Source organism: Drosophila virilis, chromosome 2 (genome assembly GCF_030788295.1).
Source record: "Drosophila virilis strain 15010-1051.87 chromosome 2, Dvir_AGI_RSII-ME, whole genome shotgun sequence".
Lineage (NCBI taxonomy): Eukaryota > Metazoa > Arthropoda > Insecta > Diptera > Drosophilidae > Drosophila > Drosophila virilis.
Window position 1 is genome coordinate 34,824,378 of NC_091544.1, and position 19,919 is coordinate 34,844,296.

At 39.1% G+C, this 19,919-nt stretch overlaps 1 long non-coding RNA gene and 1 other non-coding gene across 2 annotated transcripts; both read right to left on the bottom strand.

Moving 5' to 3' along the window:
- Window positions 1–501: 501 nt before the first annotated feature.
- LOC26531731 (uncharacterized) lies at window positions 502–1,558 on the bottom strand. Its single transcript, XR_011416150.1, has 2 exons — window positions 1,441–1,558; window positions 502–1,387 (listed from the first exon to the last, which is right to left on the bottom strand). It is a non-coding gene; the product is annotated as an uncharacterized protein (transcript).
- Window positions 1,559–17,388: 15,830 nt separating this feature from the next.
- LOC116650029 (uncharacterized) lies at window positions 17,389–18,323 on the bottom strand. The gene is made up of 3 exons (XR_011416226.1): window positions 18,068–18,323; window positions 17,939–18,010; window positions 17,389–17,862 (listed from the first exon to the last, which is right to left on the bottom strand). It is a non-coding gene; the product is annotated as an uncharacterized lncRNA (long non-coding RNA).
- Window positions 18,324–19,919: the final 1,596 nt, after the last annotated feature.

Here is a 19,919-nt window from a genome sequence, read left to right on the forward strand (position 1 = left end):
CAAGCTTTTTTATGTTTTTATAAATATTGTTGCACATGTTAGTGTATTCATTTTTAGTTTCTATAATGCATGGGATATTTATTTTCATAGCAAAGGAATGTCCACGTTGTTCTTTTGTTGCCACTACCCGTTGGGTGGTCACAAAATTAAAATCGAAGATAGTGTGTCCTTCACACCAATATTCGCCTGGTCCGTCGCCAAGTAGTTTCAATTTAAAGATTGACTTGGTCTTGCTTTTATTTTCCCAAATAAGATCAATTTTAGTGCTTCTTTGAAGATCATAATCTGCGTTTGTAAAACATTGCACACCATTGTCATTTTTATTAATACGCCAAATATAGTCCCCATTGTAAACTATCAGAATTAACGCTTGTAATGTTATGTCGACTTTCAATATCAGTTCAACGGGGTTTTCTAGTCTGTCGATAGTATTTTTGTATAAAATCGGTAATCTTTTGTTATTTGCATGACTAACAACTTGCACTACTTCATTTCTGTTCATGAGAATCACGTATTCGTCGCCAAATTTGTCCACAAAATTGTCAACTTGAAAGAATTCGTTTTTTTTTTCCCTTGGTAGGAATTCGCTAAGTAACATTCTTAAGCTATTGCGTTTTGAAAAATATTCTTTTATGCGAATCGAATTTTGTTCTGTAGATAATATTTTTTGCCAGTTGACACCATAGCATTCATGTGGACGATAAGTAAGCGCGCCTTCTCCTTCGGGACAGCCTGATCTGGCTATTAGGTTATCTTGATATATACAAATCGAGTGCAACAAGTCTTCACAATCAGTAATATTTATGATAAAATCAGAACTCTCTTTCTTATCATTTTTTTGTTGTAGGCGATGGTAATATCGTACTGACATACATTTTTTATCAGATCTTAAATCTGTTAGGTTAATATTGTCGTTGACAATTTGTCCCCAACGGTCACCTGGCAAACGTATTTTATATGGCATATAACTATTTTCACGTTGTATTGGTAACCAATATTCACTAACGTTTTTTTCATACAAGAACTGTGTGAAACTTACAATCTGATGTTTAGAAATATCTAATGGTAAAATTTTATTAGAGCCATGGCAAAAATTGTCATCATACTTCTGTGGTTTTGATGAAATTTTAAAACATAGCGGATCACCTTTGTCATCATAAATTTCGACTAAGTCCTCCGGGCAATATTTATTAATCCTCTCTTCTGGTTTGCATACAACCTTTTCTGGCAGCCACTGGCCGGTAGTTGTGTTACACTCGCGTAAAAAGAGTTCCCAATGGTCCTTCCAACATAGAATGTCTTCAGAAGTTGTGTAACGAACGCCCCGAAATTTCCAATATGCTGTGCCACTAGCTGTCTCTGTTGTATTATCATCACATTTTGTAACCTACATATGACGAATTTAAAATTTGAGTGTAATTACAATGGATGATTGCTGACCTTTTTTGGTAAAGTGCAGGAAAAATGTACCCATATAATAATAAAAATTATGGATCGTCTGGCCATTTTTTTAAGGCCAAGAAGCATCAATGCACAAAACACTGATTTTGTATCTTTCACATCTAAAAACCAAAGCACAGTCCGAGCTATCTTATTATTTTTTATCTCAATTTAGATATATTTCTTTATCTCTGTTATCAAATGTGTGCATTATACCCTGTAAATATAATCTTATAAAACGGGTATTTTTTTTTTATATTAATATAATTTTGATTGCATTGAAAGTAAACATCTATTACAATATGCAACAGAACATTTTCTTGTTAGTTACGGCAGGTTACTATGCTTGTCATAACTTTTTTATATATCTTATTATAGCTCTATAAATAAAAATGTTTGTCCTGGCTGACTTATTGGCTGACTGGTGATCAACGCACAGCCCAAGCCGTCAGAGCTAGAAATCTTAAATTTTCACTGTAGTAAACTTATATGAAGATGGTGAACATCAAAACGGAGTTTCGGGAAATTCCACATGCAAGTATGGATAAATCGCGAATAATGATTGTATCCGATCGTCCTTTAAATCAATTTAAAATATCTTTGTTCAAATTCCTTTGGGGTGTGTTTTACACTTTTTAAAAAATGTACACCTTTTTCGAAATTTGGGTCAAAGATTTGGTGGGTGACGTTTCGAGCTCAAATTCATTTTTAAGGATCTATATGAAAAATTATTTGAGGTGTGCGCCACATTTTTCGCAAAACAATAGCTCCTAGGTAATAAGGGCGATTCAATGATTTTTTGATTTAGACTTACAAGGACAGAAACCTCTTATTCGATGTAGTTTTAACATATTTTTAAATAGAAGTGGAGCTTACGGTTAAACGGGTAGATTTCAAAATTTCTAAAATTTTTAGCACGAAACGTTCCACGGGCAAAGCCGGGCAACACCCGCTAAATATACATATATAAAACTATTTGTCCTGATAAAGTGATTGGTAGTCAACACACAGCCCAAACGGCAATCATTTATGTGCTAGAGATGCACGCCAAGATGCACGTGGGTTTGAAATATTTCATCTTAATGGCGAAAAGCGTTTGTATTTAGCTCAGCCTCAAAATCATTTTCAAAGAGACTCCTTCGATTTCATTGGAATAGGTGTTTCACACTTTGGCGGTCAAAGATTTGGTGGGTAATGTTTCGAGCTCATTCAAAACGTGTTTCATATATTTTTGCAGAATCAAGTTGTAAGTTTCATCTGATTTGCTTCAAGCCTATTTTCAAAGCCCCACATAGGAGCTTGGCATGCTTCATCGATTTTCGAAATTTCATCCCAAGCTGTAGTAAATAGCGCAAAACAGTTCTACAAAAGATTTTGTTTATCATCCGATCGGCTTAAAAATAATTTCAAAAATCTTCACGAATATTCATTTGACACGAGTGTCACACCAATCACTCTTGATATTGGCGGAAAATGTTTATTTATTTTAAGCGATATTTGTGATAATTTGGTTGATGCGTATATTTTTCGGCTTTAAGATTCTCACTGCAAAACTAGTGGGCGCAGAAAAAGTTTTTTCATATAATGGTTTAATTAGCTTCAAATATATTTTCAAAATAGTACAGGCAGATTTAAATTTTTTAGGCCCTGGATAAAGAACTAAATATAAAGCATAAAATTTGGCACGGGCTAGTCCGAGGAGTGTCCGATACTATATTATAAAAGGGGTTATTTTTAATTTATATGTTTCTTAACCGATATTGAATAAATTTTCTTGTGGTGTGTAATATTTGTTATTATTGGTGAATACTTCTGGCTCTCATTCGGACAAGCGGACAGACATACAGAAGATCTTGACTAGATCTCTCGAATATTGATACTGCCAACGAATATATAAGCTTTATGAGGTCGGATTTGTTTTGTTTTGCCTTTTACATATATAGGTACAAAATCGTTATACCGTGTTACCTATTTTGAATGGGCTCAGGGTATTTAAAGCATTACCTGTAAATATTCATAGATATATATATGTATGGAATCACATGCATTCAATTTAGCTAACAGAAACTGTTCAATATGGTTGGTATGGCTGGTATGGCTAAATCAAAGACAATCTAAATACTAAGATGAGCAACGCCATACAATAAAATGTCAATATGCAGCTTGATTTTTTGAAAATTATGAACGAAAACGAAATCTGTATCATTGCGCTCTCACAGTCGAGAGAGCGAAAAAGCTGGAAAAAAATGTACTCTCAACTTCAGGCCTGAATATACATACATAACAGCATATTTGAATGTATTTTTTATTCGCTGTTCTGGCTTTTTAGCGCTGATCTATCCCGAATTTGTGTTGACAATCCGTAGAAAATATCTATTTTTAAGTAGATGCAAATATTTATATATTCAATTTCATTTAATTAAATTAATGTTAATTTTACATTAAAGTACATTTGGACTTTTTAATTACAATAAAAAAATGTAATTAAAAATAAAACAATTAAGAAGAATTATCTTTAAAAACCACAAATTTTCACTTATATTTCTTAATATAATTTGTATTACATTAAAATAATAACAATTTAATTAATAATTAAATTAAAGAAAAACTATAAATAAGTGCATATATTTAAAAGTAGCTATTTTCTAAGAGTTTTTCATATGCAACACAAATTTGGGGTAGGTCATGAACAGCGCTAGAAAACTAACAAAATTAATTTATTGTCAGCTAAAGCCAGAGCAGTGAATAACAACACATACTTACATACATACGTATTTTGATGTACTTATTCATGCATAATTCACGCATACAACCAAAGGTGCTTGCACGCCATTGGCTGAGACAAGAACTTTTCTCGAGCATACACTGTCCAAAAACAAAACTGAAATCAATAAATGTGTGCTATTTTCTTAACATAGTTATTGCGCAAGAAGCGCCTTGTATAAAAATTATTAAATTCTTCAATTTTCCTGTAAAATTTATTGTTGGTATCTAGGGTAATATATCATTTAAATAAGGCATTCATTTCATGGATTAAGCAAAAGCACTTTGTGTCGATCGTAGGATCAAAACTTTATCGCTCAATGTAAATCGGAAACGAAGCGACGCAAAACACCATCGACCAGCTTTGCTGAACGCAGGCTGGCGACTAGCTTCGTTGCTCGTGTCAGAATCAACAAGCCGCGACTTTGCCATTCGAACAGACAATCAGCTAGCAAGTCGTGCGAAATTGTAAAACCCAGTTCAGGAAGCCAGGGTAGAAATTTTGCGTCGCAAGCAAATGTTTGGGCGGTTTTCACCTTAGTGTTTATATTGTATTTGGCTAAATGTAGCGATCCACCAGCAACAGAACCAATTTTCAGAAAAATTGAATTTGTGGGCATTTTTGCTTGTTCGGACAGACGCACACTGACAGTACAACGGTAAATACACATATAGAAAGAGCACTGAGAGTTACCCAAAACAGTTTCTGTAGTGCGAGGGAATAAAAAAGAGCAGCGATCCCGTTTTAACGCACAGGTAAAATGTATTTCTTACTCTCTTGCTGTCTAAGCGTTCGAACGTGTCTCGAACCCAAACAAAAACGAAGGCCGACTAGAACTTCTTACTTGTTTTCATAGAGTAGGGGCAAGTAGTGTTGTCTGTTGCGCGTTGAAACACTACCGAGGGAGCTTTTTTCAATATACTTTTATTACTGCTAAGGGTCTTAGGGTCATTTTTTGTTGGTAGAAGAGTGTTCAGGGTATCCCCTTGTCGGCAACTCCACCAAAGAGCCGCTCACTTGTTCATTATATATATATATATATCCTTTAAATTTATGAACTAATATCTTTTGTCCACCGACCACATTTCTTACACATTTCTTTTTCCCCATAAGAAAACTCATATCATATATTTTTCAAAAATTGCAATTTTGAGAAAAATGTGTAAATTTGCCGCGATCATTTCGTGTTTTTTGCGATGATTAATAGAGTTTTCTATCGATCTTGTGCAAAATGGTAAAGTATCATAACCATAAACAGCTGGTATATCAACGAAGGCAAGCGGCAACTTTAAATAAGAAATTTTAAATCATAATAATCCTACAGATTTTTTTAGATTTAAAACATGGCGAAATGTTGAAAAGAGTACCTTAAATGGAACCCTTACTTCGAGAGAGCATGCGTATCTAACTAGATTGTATGCTTCAGACATTACTAAAATTAAAATTTTTTTAATTTATTTCAGTAAAATGAACATCTTTAAGTCGAACGCATACAATTTATTGTTTTTTCTGCCATTTATGTTTTTTTGCTATAAAACAAGTCATGTAAGTAATACAAAATTTTTATTTATATTTAAACATTTTTTTTTCGGCGAAGTACCTAAAGGATTACGGTCATGACAGTCTTCACATTTCAGCATCCATGCGAAGAGATAATTATATTTTCTCGTGTGTTTTTTCTTTCTATAAGAGCTAGAGACTTGAAATTTCGAATGTAGGTCCTCCTAGAGTTAATTAGTGGTATGGCTCTTAGGTAGAGGTGTTCTGTACCGGGTTCGAGTCTTATTGAAGGAACTATTTTGTTTTTAATTTATTTCTATTTGTGCTAAAACAAACGCACTCGTTGCGAGAGCTGCATTTGGTGTTGGCAAATAAAGCTGCATGGCATCCCTTAGTCGGAATATTCCCGGCTATAACCACTTATTTTTCTTATACCCTGAACCCATTAAAAATGTATAAGGTAAGGTATAAGGGTATATTGTATTTGTGCAAAATCCAAATGTAGAAGGAAGCATCTCCGACCCCATAAGTATATATATTCTTGATCAGCATCAATAACTGAATCAATCTAGCCATGTCCGTCTGTCCATCTGTCCGTCCGTCCGTATGTATGAACGCAAGGATCTCAGAACCTTTAAGAGCTAGAGACTTGAAATTTTAGATGTAGGTGCTCCTAGTGCCCGTGCAGATCGAGTTTGTTTCCGATAATCGATAACTTACTCCGTTTCCAAGCAATCGATATCGATATCTTGTTTTTTGGGCAATATTGGTAAATAATAAGAGGTAAGGTCACCAAACATAATATGTTGTTTTTCGAATATAATATATATGTCAAGTATCTTTCATTTTATATCTACCGCCACCTCCCCGCTATCACCCTAGAGCTATAAATTAAGTTAATAACCCAACTTTTATTGCCATCCAATTTAAGCCACAATTTAAATGCACTTGACTTTTCAGAATACACAAATATTCTATGGTACAATAAGATATACTGTAGAAAATTTCATAAAGATCGGTTAAGAAAAAACCAAAGTTATATGCAACTGCGCAATTGAATGGGGCAGCAGCTTGAAGAATTTCTGTATACATGTACACACACACATTCGCGTCTGCTTTTCATTCTAACAGCATGGTCATTGGGACTTGTTTTGTAATGGTATTTTACTTCCTTTTTTTTAACATAAGTACTTAATTATTGGTGTGGCTGCTGAGTAGAGGCATAGCAAGTGGTGCGGTCTGTCGCGAGTTCGAGCCTTACCGGGGAAAGTACTTTTTTTTTTTTGCTGGTGTAGCAGTTGAGTAGAGTCGACAGCAAGTAATGCGGTCAGTTGCGAGTTCGAACCCTGCCAAGGGAACTTTTTCTTATTAATTTCTTTGGTGTTGGAATAAGAGGGTTCAGGGTATCCCCTAGTCGGGAGCTCCCGACTAGAACTTATTACTTGTTTTTTTATTGTGTTTTGTATATTAACAATAGTATATCCTTTATTCCTGCGGAACGGCTGTAAAGCATTGCTTCTGAGGCTGAGGTTTCTGCTACCTAATTATCCTCCGTTCGTTGCGCTCAACTTTCCTGAGTTTACTTCTGTTGGGTCTCTGGCATGCTCAGAACCAAGTTATCTACCGTGAAGAGACTGCTAATGGTGTGTCAATGTCTCAGTGTCACAGTGTCTCCAGTCCACTCTGAAAGATGTTGAGATAAGCGCCGTGGCCATATCGCTCCAAAAGCATTCGTGGGAGCTGCATTAAAAATAAATAAATTTCTCCACACTTGCGGAGCTCCCCTGAGAACCAGGGAGCGCTATCAGACATCGTTGGGTAATCAAGAAAGACACATATATCAAAGGGCGAGTGCAGGATAAAGTTAAAGGGCAACATCAGTGTCTGCACAATTGCACAATTGAGATCGATCCACTTACAGAATAAAATTATTAAGTTGATGAACATCAGCTAGGGAAGGTTGAATCTATTGGCAATGACTTGGCAACCTCTTTAAGAGATTTAAGTCGTCAAGAACGACGAAGGGGAGGAGAAAGATTTAATAGCGTTAATATGGCTTTGGTAAATGGTCATTTTAGATAGTGGTGGAATAGCAAAACATAATATATAGTCACACAAACTACCACATGCCACTTTTACACCCACTTGCTCGATCACCGAAATCAAAAGCTCAATTAGTTGTGAAGAAAAAGGCACAACAGTTATGCATACGTTTCTTCCGTTACGGAAAATAAAATTTGTTAGAGGTGTATTTGCAAGGAAGTATTGACAAATTTTCTGTTTTAGCCATGTCTCAGTAAAAGTGATAATATTAAAATTGAGGGCAAGAGAATCGTCAAACAGGGTAGGTAGTTTATATTTAAGACCTCTACTGAGTTAATAGGCAAGCACTAGATAGAGGGGGTAATAATATTTGAGATCGATTTTTTTCGGCTTTATATTCTTTAACCTTTAAATATCCGGCTAAAACTTTCTACATCAGATAATTGTAGTACATATTTCTGGTGGAACATTTATATTAAAAGATGATATATGCCTTGAATAGGCAAGCTTAAATTTTTCGACCCATATACATGGGCTGAAACGACTAGCGACATATGACCCAGATCCAAGTATTCCATTAAAAATTTGAATACCGACTTTTAGAGGACGATTTTGAGGATTCCGTTCCAAGGTCAGGAATTGAAAATTTGAAACTTGGCTTGAGGGTTAACACACTAAATCTTAGCTACTAGGCAATCTGGTATATATCCAAACGAATCATTTTCTTCCCTTGAGGTGGTAGCTCTAGTTTCTACGCAAGATTTTATTTCCCAAAATAGGCGCACGAATTCATCTGCACTTTCTTCAAAGCTTGACTCAAAAATGCATACATATTAGAGAGGTGCATGAATGGCGAAATAAACACGTTCAAATGAACAATACCAACAAGTAAGAGGTTCTAGTCGGGAGGGGATATCCTGAACCCTCTTCTTCCAACTAGCTCATATTATTTACAAAAATTTCCCAAAAAACGGGATTTTGAGATCGACTTTTATCGATTGCTTGGAAACGGAGTGAGTTATCGATTATCAGAAACAAACTCGATCTGCGCAGGCACTAGCACCTACATCTAAAATTTCAAGTCTTTAGCTCTTTTAGGTTCTGAGATCCTTGCTTTCAAACATACGGACGGACGGACGGACGGACAGACGGACATGGCTAGATCGACTTGGCTATTGATGCTGATCAGGAATATATGCCTGTTACATACATTTGCATTTTGCACAAATACAATATACCCTTATACCCATTATCAATGGGATCAGGGTATAAAAAGAAGAACGGAAAATAACAAAAAAAAAACATTTATTTCTTATGCCCCATACCGTCACCGATTTTTTTCTTCGTCCTTTTATTTTACTGCTTGCGTCTGTTGCCGTCTAGTATGAAACACAACACGCACTCACATAGGTACTCATTCGTTTCATCGTAAGCCTCGTACTCACTCATTTTAATTCAATTCGAGTCCATTCAATTCAACGTATGTTGTGAGTGAAGCCATGCAGCTCTCTACCTGACACACGTGCAGCGTCCACTGTCGAGCCCAGCCGTCAGCGAAAGCTCATTACGAAATATCCACTGCGGACATGGGTCACCTGCTCGAGGAGCCTACGGTGATCTGCAGCTACCATTTGGTTAAGGTTTAGTTTTTGGAGTCTTCCTATTTCAGTTTATTCTGCATACCATCGAGGCAAGCAGACCGCAAAAAATGTTCAATTTTATTCATATTTTTATGTGCTGCACCGATTAATTTATTTCAACTAATTTGAAAACAATACAACTGTAACTTTCAATGTGATTCTGTACATTTGCAAGAATCCATTTGACAAATTTCTATACAGCTTTTGAGGCGATCTACCAATCTCTTGACAATCAGTATGCATTTCCTTAATTAACATAATTTATATTTACATAAATCGACGAAATTAACATGACTGCAAGAAATATTAAATGCACCAAGGCAAGCAGACTGACAATACAATGTAGCTTTAATTGTTGCCGTACTTGCGATCATAACACATATCAAGCTTAACACAAATTAGTTTTAGTGCTGCGCTTCTTCCGGAATTCCACCTCATCCTTAGGTTCCTGTTCTGTAGCCCTATGTTCGAGTAAGACTCCTCGAAGACCGTAAAAATAATTATTCGAAAAATCGTTATTTTAAGTGTAAATGTATATCAGCTCCGCTTCAACTTTTTTACCCAACAGGACAGATTACAGCTTTATGTGAAAGCCTAAAAATGCTGATTACAGTTCAATCACTAACCTTACAATGCATTGTACGATTAGTGGTATCGATATTTATTCAAATAACATAGCAAGGTACTTAATACTAAATGTTAAATTGTAGCTCGAAACATTCTCTCACATGCAGAAGGAAGCATCTCAGCCTCAATAGCTGAGTTGAACTAGTCATGTCTGTCTGCCTGGGCGTCCGCCAATGTGGCGATCTGAAATAATCTAATAGCCTATATCTGCTTTCACATTTTTAAATTTTGGAAATATGTGAAACAACTAAGGCCTGTACGTTTTTCTATTATATGAAATCATAGATATATGTCGAATTTAGACTTGCATTTTGTCCTAAACAATAAAAATAATTCAAATATGAGTCCAAAATAAAAAGGAACCACTGAATTTAAACGCAAAATAATTTTATATTTCCATTAGCAAGTAAATGGTTCAAATGCATATATTTATTCTATTTGAGAAGCTATATGTCAAGTTTGGGCACTCTAGCTCTTATTATTTATCAAAATTACCCAAAAAACAGGATATCGATATCGATTTTTATCGATTGCTTAGAAACTGGGTAAGTTATCGATTATCGGAAACAAACTCGATCTGCGCAGGCACTAGGAGCACCTACATCTAAAAGTTCAAGTCTACATATATACATACGGACGGACGGACGGACAGACATGGCTAGATTGACTCGGCTATTGATGCTGATACTTTATGGGGTCGGAGATGCTTCCTTCTGCCTGTTACATACATTTGGATTTTGCACAAATTCAATATACCCTTATACCTATTTTTAATGGGTTCAGGGAATAATAAATTTTGTTAACTAAAACGATCAATTATTTATAAAATACAAAAGTTTTTTTTGTTTGGTTTGGTTTTTATATTTTTTTTGATTATATTTTCAAAAAAATTGCTGAAAATCTACATAATTTTTGGCTCAAGTGAATAGGTTTCACCAACAAAACTATAAAAAAAATTATTCACAGCAATATTTCATGGCACTTGGTAACTTAAATAATAAAAGACACTATTTCTGCATTATTTAATATTTGGTATGACCACCCCTATTCTTAATTTTTTCAAACATTCGAGTTGAAATGGAATCGTAATATTTTTCAATTTCACTCAGTAGTTGACCAGGTTTTTTTAATCGCTTCAACCAGGGTCGCCGAGTCCTGAAATTATCTTCCCCCTTCATATACTCTCGTGGATAAAAGTCCCCAAATGCTCTCGATAATATTTATGTCTGGGGGGTATGGCAGCCACTCGAGCAAGTTGACATACTGGTCCTTAATCCTCTGTTTTGTAACCCGGGCTGTATGGATGGGGGCGTCGTCTTGTTGGTACGGCCATTCAATAGGTCCAAAAATTTCGGAAAACTGGGCAAATCCGCAAATCGAAGTCGCGCTTCCTTCCGTGCATCATTGAGAGGAGGTTTTTTTTTTTATTTTTAATCTCTTTAAGTGTTTAGCACTCCGAATAACTCGTTTTACCGTTGTCAAACTAGCATTTACACCGCATTCATCCCTGATTTTACTGGCAGAGAGGTGGGAATTCGAAGCAGTTCGAAGGATTAGTCGCCTCTCTGATGCCGTTGTAGCAGATTTTTTTCCTCTCTTCATTTTTTTCCCGTAATCGGCTTCATTACGAAGAAAATTGCTTACCACGTTTTGGCTTCGACCAATTTTCTTTGCTATTTCATTATGATTTAGGCCAGATTCAATATAGCCTTCAATTTGATCTTTTTTAAGATCGGTTAAAGATTTTCCCCGACCCATATTAAAAAAAAATGGTAGCAATGACTTTAAATTTAAGTAGACCAGAGAAATTATATGTTTTCAATCACGCAGTCAATCAAAAAGTGAAGTCAAAGTTGTCAAACCTAATCAGATGAGCCAAAAATAGACCACACATTTAGCGAATTTCACGATGAAAATTCCGATTTACCGTTGCATAGAACCCGTTACATTTATTTTGTCATATTATGAGTAAACAAATGAATGTTCAAAACGAAAAGAAAGAAAGAAAAATTGCCATAGGAACAAAGAGAGAAGAAAAAATAGAAGAACTATTTTTCAAATATATTCAGTTGAGCGGCACCAGTGCTTCTTTTTTAGACTTAGAATATAATGTCTTCATAACGACCACTCGGACTTAAACCAAATAAATTTTGTTAAGTAAAACGATCAATTATTTATAAAATACAAAAGTTTTTTTGTTTGGTTTGGTTTTTATATTTTTTTATTATATTTTCAAAAACATAGCTAAAAATCTACATAATTTTTTGCTCAAGTGAATAAGTTTGACCGACAAAACTATAAAAAAAAATTATTCACAGCAATATTTCATGGCACTTGGTAACTTAAATAATAAAAGGCACTATTTCTGCATTATTTAATATTTGGTATGACCACCCTTATTCTTAATTATTTCAAACATTCGAGTTGATATGGAATCGTAATATTTTTCAATTTCACTCAGTGAAATAGTTGACTAGGCTTTTTTAATCGCTTCAACCAAGGTCGCCGAGTCCACAGCCTTCCACTCCTTGTTTCATGTCATGTGATCCCGCGCGAAGCGAAGTCGCACAAAGTTAGCACTCCGAAGACCTCGTTTTACCGTTGCCAAACTAGCATTTACACCGCATTCATCCCTGATTTTACTGGCAGAGAGATGGGAATTCGAAGCACTTCGAAGGATTAGTAGCCTCTCTGATGCCGTTGTAGCAGAATTTTTTCCTCCTTTCCTTTTTAGGAACAAAGAGAGGAGCATAAATATAAGAAATCAGTATCTTGCTGGAGGGCAAGTTGTTAAGACAAAAAAAAAACAAATAAAAAAAAAAAGTGGTTAAGATTAAAAAAAAAAAAAGTGACCGACGCGCTCGGATGAGGAATGTGATTCCTCCGACGCCTCCTTAATCTCGGTTGGCTACAACTTCGGTGATATAGCGAATTACACCATGCTCAGTGCCAGTGAATCTGACAACTCACAACTTGACAAACTAAGGACGGCACCCTTGACTGTGCCAGACGCGACTGCTCACGGTGCTACCCGACGACTCTCCAAGGACTCACTTGCTCCAGCCAATCTAAGTCAGGTTGCTGCCCCACCGGCGGCAGCTCCGACTAGTTCAAGCAGTTAGTACATAGTCTCTCTCCTCTCCCAGTCCGACTCGGACATGTCCACTAAGTCCATCCGCGATCCGATTTCTCATGGACGAGAACATGTTCGATCCCGAGGATGACGCCGTCCTTGCCGAGATTGATGCTCCGCCGAGCCCACTGCAAACGACAGTAATTGAAAACCCAATTTGCCCAAAAATCTGTGAAAAAGATCGAGCAAAGAAAATGCCGCCAAAACGCGCATTAGACGCCACTAACACCACAAAAAAAAGGTGTGCAGAACAAATACACACACAGGGCAAAGGAGCTGCTTTACCGACAAGTGCCAACAATTTCGGCACACACATAACGCAGCAAGAACTAAACGCTGCTTTGCAGTCCCCCTCTACCAATACACGCATAAATTCTAACATAATTGGCACTCAGCAACAACTATTACAGCAACAGCCAATACAGCATCAACAACAAGTTAATCCTTGGAAGCTATTTCTCCAGCAATGGAAAAACAACTCTATCCCTGTGGCAGCAGCAACAGCTACAACAACCAGAAGAAATTTGATGCCATCATTAACAAAATCGCCACCAACACAGACGCTAACGACAACAATAGAAACTACCAGCAATGACAAAGCAACACTGCTACAAAACTGGCTATCAGGTGTGCCACCACTGCTGCCCAGCGAACTACCAAAGCCTCAACTAGCAACGATAAATACCTCCGCCACAACGTGGCGATCACCTCTGAAGAGAAGATGTGTGGATATGGACGAGTCTGACTATGATCCCGCTCTCCAAATACTACCGTTAACGACGCCCATCTTTAAGAGTGGTTTCGCTATGAAGCTTCACCACGAGGCACGCCGCCAACAAATGCTCTAAAGTGAGGCAGAGCAACACGGACATCAGACAGTACAAAGAGGGCAGCAGCCACAGAAATGCCAGCAACTACAACCGCGACAACAACAACAATCGCAACAACATCAGGAAGAGAGTCTGAAGCAGGAATCGAAAGAGAAACAATGGTGCCCGCAATTATCCCACTTCTGGATAAACTGTAAAGCCATCCATGTGTGCGAAAATTCTCGTCAAAGGTAACCTCTGGCAGTGGACTACGTGTCCAATGTGAAGATTCTGACCGCCCTGGCTGAAGAAGGCACTAATCTGCATACGCACCAACTATGCAGCGAAAAGGAATATCGCATAATCTTACGGCATATCCACCACTCCACAACCTGTGAATGGCTAGCGGCCAATCTAGAACAAATGGGCTTTGTCACTCGTTTCATCCGAGTCAAAAAACACCGGTTCACAGGCAGGCCGCTAAATTTGTTTGAAACCGAACTGCAGACCAAAGCGAATGGGAGCCATGAAGGCATCCTCAACCTGAAAGAGCTGGGCAGTCAATCCATCACGGTCGAGCGGCAAGCAAAACCTCGAGATCCAGCGCAGTGCCATCGGTGCCTTTGGTCTTTGGTCACACGAAAAACTATTGCAGGCGGTTCTTCGTCTGCATGAAATGCACAGGCGAGCACATGTCATATATATTTTATTAAATGTCCTTTTGCAATTGCCACTCATTATAAAAACAATAGCACAAATACCAATAATCATGTGTTGTAAAACACAGCTCAACAACAATCAGACAGCAAAACAGTCCAAATGGACTGCTCTATGGAAGCTGCCATCGCCAATGAATCCATCAATTATGTATAGTCATCCACACGGTAGTACCGCCGCTCAATCGACTTTAGCCACTAATACTTCCGCTGAAAATGTCCGCAGTCCGGCGCCAATCAGTACAGTAAATTCACATCTGACCATCCACAATTGCAGCCAAAATAGCAACCCATTTAAATTTGCTTTCTGGAACCCATGTGGCATAGGCAACAAAATGACGGAACTCGAGCTGTACATTCGACGCGAGTCCATACAAATCATGATGGTCATCGAAACTCGGGTCACGTCCGGCACTAACGATATCAGGCACGCTGCCCTCCAGCCAATTAACGCGAACTTTCTCCAGAGAATGCCTATTGCCCTGTTGCTTGAAAATGAGAATAAAAGGGAAATAATTATAATTGCCCCAATCTATTGCCCACCAGTGTTCAAATGGTCCGTCGAACACTTCACAAAACTATTCAAACATTTTGACAACTTCATCGATCCGGCTCCATCTAACTTTATATTCTGCGGCGATTGGAACGCCCAGCACTCATGGTGGGGCAATCCGCGAGCCTGTCACAGAGGCAAAGCGCTCTTCGAAGCAATTCACACCGGTGGAGCGACGCATTACCCGTACGATAAAAGGAAAAGACCTTCTGCAATTGACCTTGCAGTCCACGGTGGCTTAGATAGCAATCGGCTTCGAATCCACTCCTCAACAGACTTGGACGAAGACCACCTGCTTTAAAGAGTTGATCCGATTACTAACAGAAACCAAAATTTTACAACTCAAACTGATAATCGCAGACTGCTACCTTCTGGGGCCAATACGCATCGATTTCAGGATGTTCTTGACCAGCAAATCCACCTAAACACCGAGATCCGCAGTGGCACGGACATCGACGTTGCAGTGGATATCCTCGTACGCAACATCCAAATAGCTGCAAATGCCGCAGCACACAGGCATCATGGAAACCAACATAGTCACCGGGACCGCCATAGGCACGAACTTGAACTGGACTGAAACAGAGATGCAAACAGATCTTAATGGCGACACGAACTCCAGAGGCAAGACAGCAATACAGGGCTGCACAGCTGAAACACAAGAACATTAATAAAATGCTTGTGGACATTGACACTCATGATCGCTATGCAATGCAAAAGCTATGGCGACTTACCAACAAAATAAAAAAAAACAGCAGCTGCCAAACTGGTCAATAAAACTGCCACAGGCTAATGCTGGCAACGGAGGCGCGAGGAATGCGTCAAATTCAAACGCAATGTGGAAAAAAACGACTGCCGAAAAAGCGAAGGCCTTCGGCGCTCACCTTGAAGAACGTTTCAGCCCACTTCTCAACTTCTCAAACTCGGATGAGGAGCGTGCAGAAATTCGCGAAGAATGGAGGCAACTGAAGCAGCAGAAGCTTCAGCAGCAGCAAACAGACCTGGAGCTACAGCAGACAATCAAGCCAATCACGCTTAACAAGCTTAAGCTGAAAATCAATGCACTAAGCAAACAAAATCACCTGGAGAAGATAAAATAGATAACAGAATTATCCAACTCTTACCACAAAAAGCACTGTTATACCTACTGCTAATTTACAACTCTAGTCTCGCTAGGGCACTTCCAAAACAAATGGAAACACGCTGGCATAGCTATGATTCCCAAGCCTGGGAAAAACACAGCTGAAGCAACATCTTAACGCCCAATCAGCCTTTTATCGGGCCTATCAAAGATCTTTAAGAAGCTCTTAATGTCAAGGCACTTCGAAGTCCAGGATTTTTCCAAGGCAATGCCCAGCCATCAGTTCGGCTTCAGGCGAGAGCACGGCACTGAGCAGCAACTGGCCAACGTTATGCAATTTATATTACGCGCATACGAAGAGCGGCAGTTCTGCTCAGCGGTCTATATAGACATCTCAGAAGCCTTTGACCGCGTGTGGCATAACGGCCTACTGAATAAACTGATAAAATTGTTACCATCAAACCTTTATACGATACTCGAAAACTACCTAAATGAGCGCACTATTGTGGTAAACTGCAATGACGGTGTCAAATCCAGAACAGGTCGAATTGCTGCCGGAGTTCCACAGGGCAGTGTACTTTGTTGCATTTGACGTTATCGGCAGCACCGAGGGTGTACTTAGTTGGTTGCGTGCGATATTATCGGCCACGCCGATACTTTTTGTCATATGGTCAGAGTATGTGGAGTGAAGCTGGGCCCACGGAGGAGCCCAAATTTTTGAAGGGTGGCAACGCCAGACTTGCGATCCACGGCGCCAAGAGCGACGATTGCTATTGGCCGCCCGGTTCACTCTTAAAGAGTCATTTGTCATTTGGGCCATTGACCCAAGAAAATGCAGCTGTGCAGATGGGCAGCAACGGTGCCGCCTCGCCAATGTATGCGTGTTCCAAAATTCGGCACCGATGATGTTGCTGCCCAAATGGAGAGGGATTTCGATTTGATCAACGGTTAACGGCGGGCGTGCCAGCTCGAAGTGAGCATGAAATTTGTATATTGCATATCGGCTCAAAAGATTCGAATTTATTTTCATCTGGCAAGTTAAGCCAGCGCGTAATAACAAATAACTTAACAGACAAATGAAGCCAGCGCGTAATAACAAATAACTTAACAGACAAATGAAAATTTTGGTTTTGTTTTTTCTGCAATTTAATAGGTATATGTAAATTAAACCGCTCAAGTCCCAAAATATATATAAAAAATATATATATATAAAATAAAACTTGAAACTTAAGTGCGACGAGAGACGAACCAATAAAAAAATAAAAATTAACGGCTCCGGCCACAAAGGGACCAGTCTCGCAGCAGAGAGGCCCACGAAACATACCAAAGCCCAGTATTCGGCTCAGCGGCGCACACCAGCCATATGCGCGACGCCGCCAGCCAAGCGTCGGCGCAACCCTGAAGGCGACGAGACGAGCCACCAACGACCGGGCGCCAACAACGAAGAAGCGGCCACAGGCGACACCACACCCACATCCCCCGAGTGAGTCCGTTTCCTTTTTGCCCATCCTCGTTCGGGCCCTTGGCAGAGAATTGATGAAGACTCCTGATCGTACTCCCTGAAAAGAAGCAGAATTTTTTTGTCGTTAAATTTAGTTTTTTTTTTTTGTATTTATAAATTATATCTATACATACATAGGCACTTACGCCGAGCTTCACTTTAGAGTGCGAACGGTGAGGGAAACTCCAAAGGTGATCCATCTGCGCCTGTAAAATATAAAAATTTAAAATTAACACTTGCGCGAACTAAGCTCACATACTTACCTAATTGGAATTATCCATTTAAATCGCCCCGTATCACCCCTGAGAGCTCTTTAGGTAGGGTAAGGTAGAATTGAGCGATTTAATACAGATCTATATCACCTACCTGTTGCACGACTGATTATCTTTTTTATTGTTTTTATTGTTCCTAAATCGTCGCAACGATTGCCTCTAAATTGCCTCCTTGCGTGTTTCTTTTGCGGCGATTAGCAATATCAATAGCACGTGCATGAATTCTTATTTATCTGAATGGAGACCTCGTGCAAATTAGAAAGAAATAAAAGAAATATTAATGCCAATAATTATAAGAGTACATAAACCATTATACGCACCTGTGAAGTTAACGAAATGTCCACTTGCATGAGATTCTAAATAGCTGCAAAGATAAACGCCATAAGCGACGATTATAATGTTATAAATTTTAAGAAGACGCAACCAATTATACGCACATACTGAACGAAAGCATGTCCGGCTAAAGTAAATTGTTGGGGAGAGTGGGCATGAGGGTTGGCACGGGCTAATGTAGGCCATTTTGTTTTTTTGTTAATTTATATTGAGTGTCTCACCTTTGTTGTTTACATTTTCATAATTGTTACAGCTTATTTTGTTCATGAGTTAGCAGATCCGAATATTGGTTATCGATTATGTGGTTTATCTTTGAATAGTGTTGTGTGAGTCTGTTTTGGTACAGAAGTGTAGCTTTGTTGTTGACTGCGCGCCAGGGATGGAACTACACCCGGAGAATCCGATGAGCCCGCCGGCGCGGCCCAATGAGAAACAAGCAGTTCCGTAACAATATGGCGCCCAATGGTGAAGAAGCACTCGGCTTCTTTGAAGTCGGTGTGTAATCAAAGAAAAATAAATACGATATAAATGTAGGTACAGAGAAACGGACTGCGGGCCAGGGATGGGACTACACCCAGAGAATCCGATGAACCAGCCGGCGCGGCCCACTGAGAAACAAGCAGTCCCGTAACAACTGGGCCCGATATTGTATACATTATACTCCTCGGATATGCCCCTTCCCTCACTCATGAGAAGCACATATTATGGAGCCCAAAAAAGCCACATGCTATTATCAATATACGCCAACGATACAGTGATCATGTGTGCCGCTGCGCTGACAACGACAGCTGTTGGAGGGAACCAAACATACCTCTCTCAAGCAAGCTCCTTGACCAGACACGCAAATTCTGAGGCACGAAATCTGCTATGCAAATGGGTGCATTTGAGCCGCAGCGCTTACAGAGGGTCCCGCTACACGCAGCAAATACAACAACACATACGATCGCTGCAGCAACAACATGGGCCTCAACAGCGCCAAGGACAGCCATCTCACATACAACACACCGCTCGGCAAACACAACAGGCACAACAAATGATGCAAGACAGGGACCAATTCCAACACTCCTCCGGCTTCAAGAAGAAGAGCTGGAGAGGCGAGAAAATGAGAGACTGGCCGAAATCCAGGCCAGGCAAAAGATCCAGCAATCAAATTGGCCGCCTCCTAGAAGATTCGGAGAATCAAGTATAAATTCGTATAGAAGAATGTAAAGAAGCGGACAAATCACTCGCGAAGAGCTAGTGGTCCGCATCCAGGGCCAGCCCCCAACGATCCAGCGATTAATCCAACAAGGCTCTGCCAATACAAACTCCACAGGCTCTATCAACGTAGCCACAACAGCCGCTAACGACATCAACTGAGGAGCCAGCAAACTTGAAATCACTGTCACATCGACAGCAGCCACAACTTCAACAACGCGTTCTGGATGAAGACATGGGAAACGCAAACTCCCAAGATGACCTACTGGGCCAATACTAAACTCGGAGAGACTTGCAGCCATAGCATCGTCCA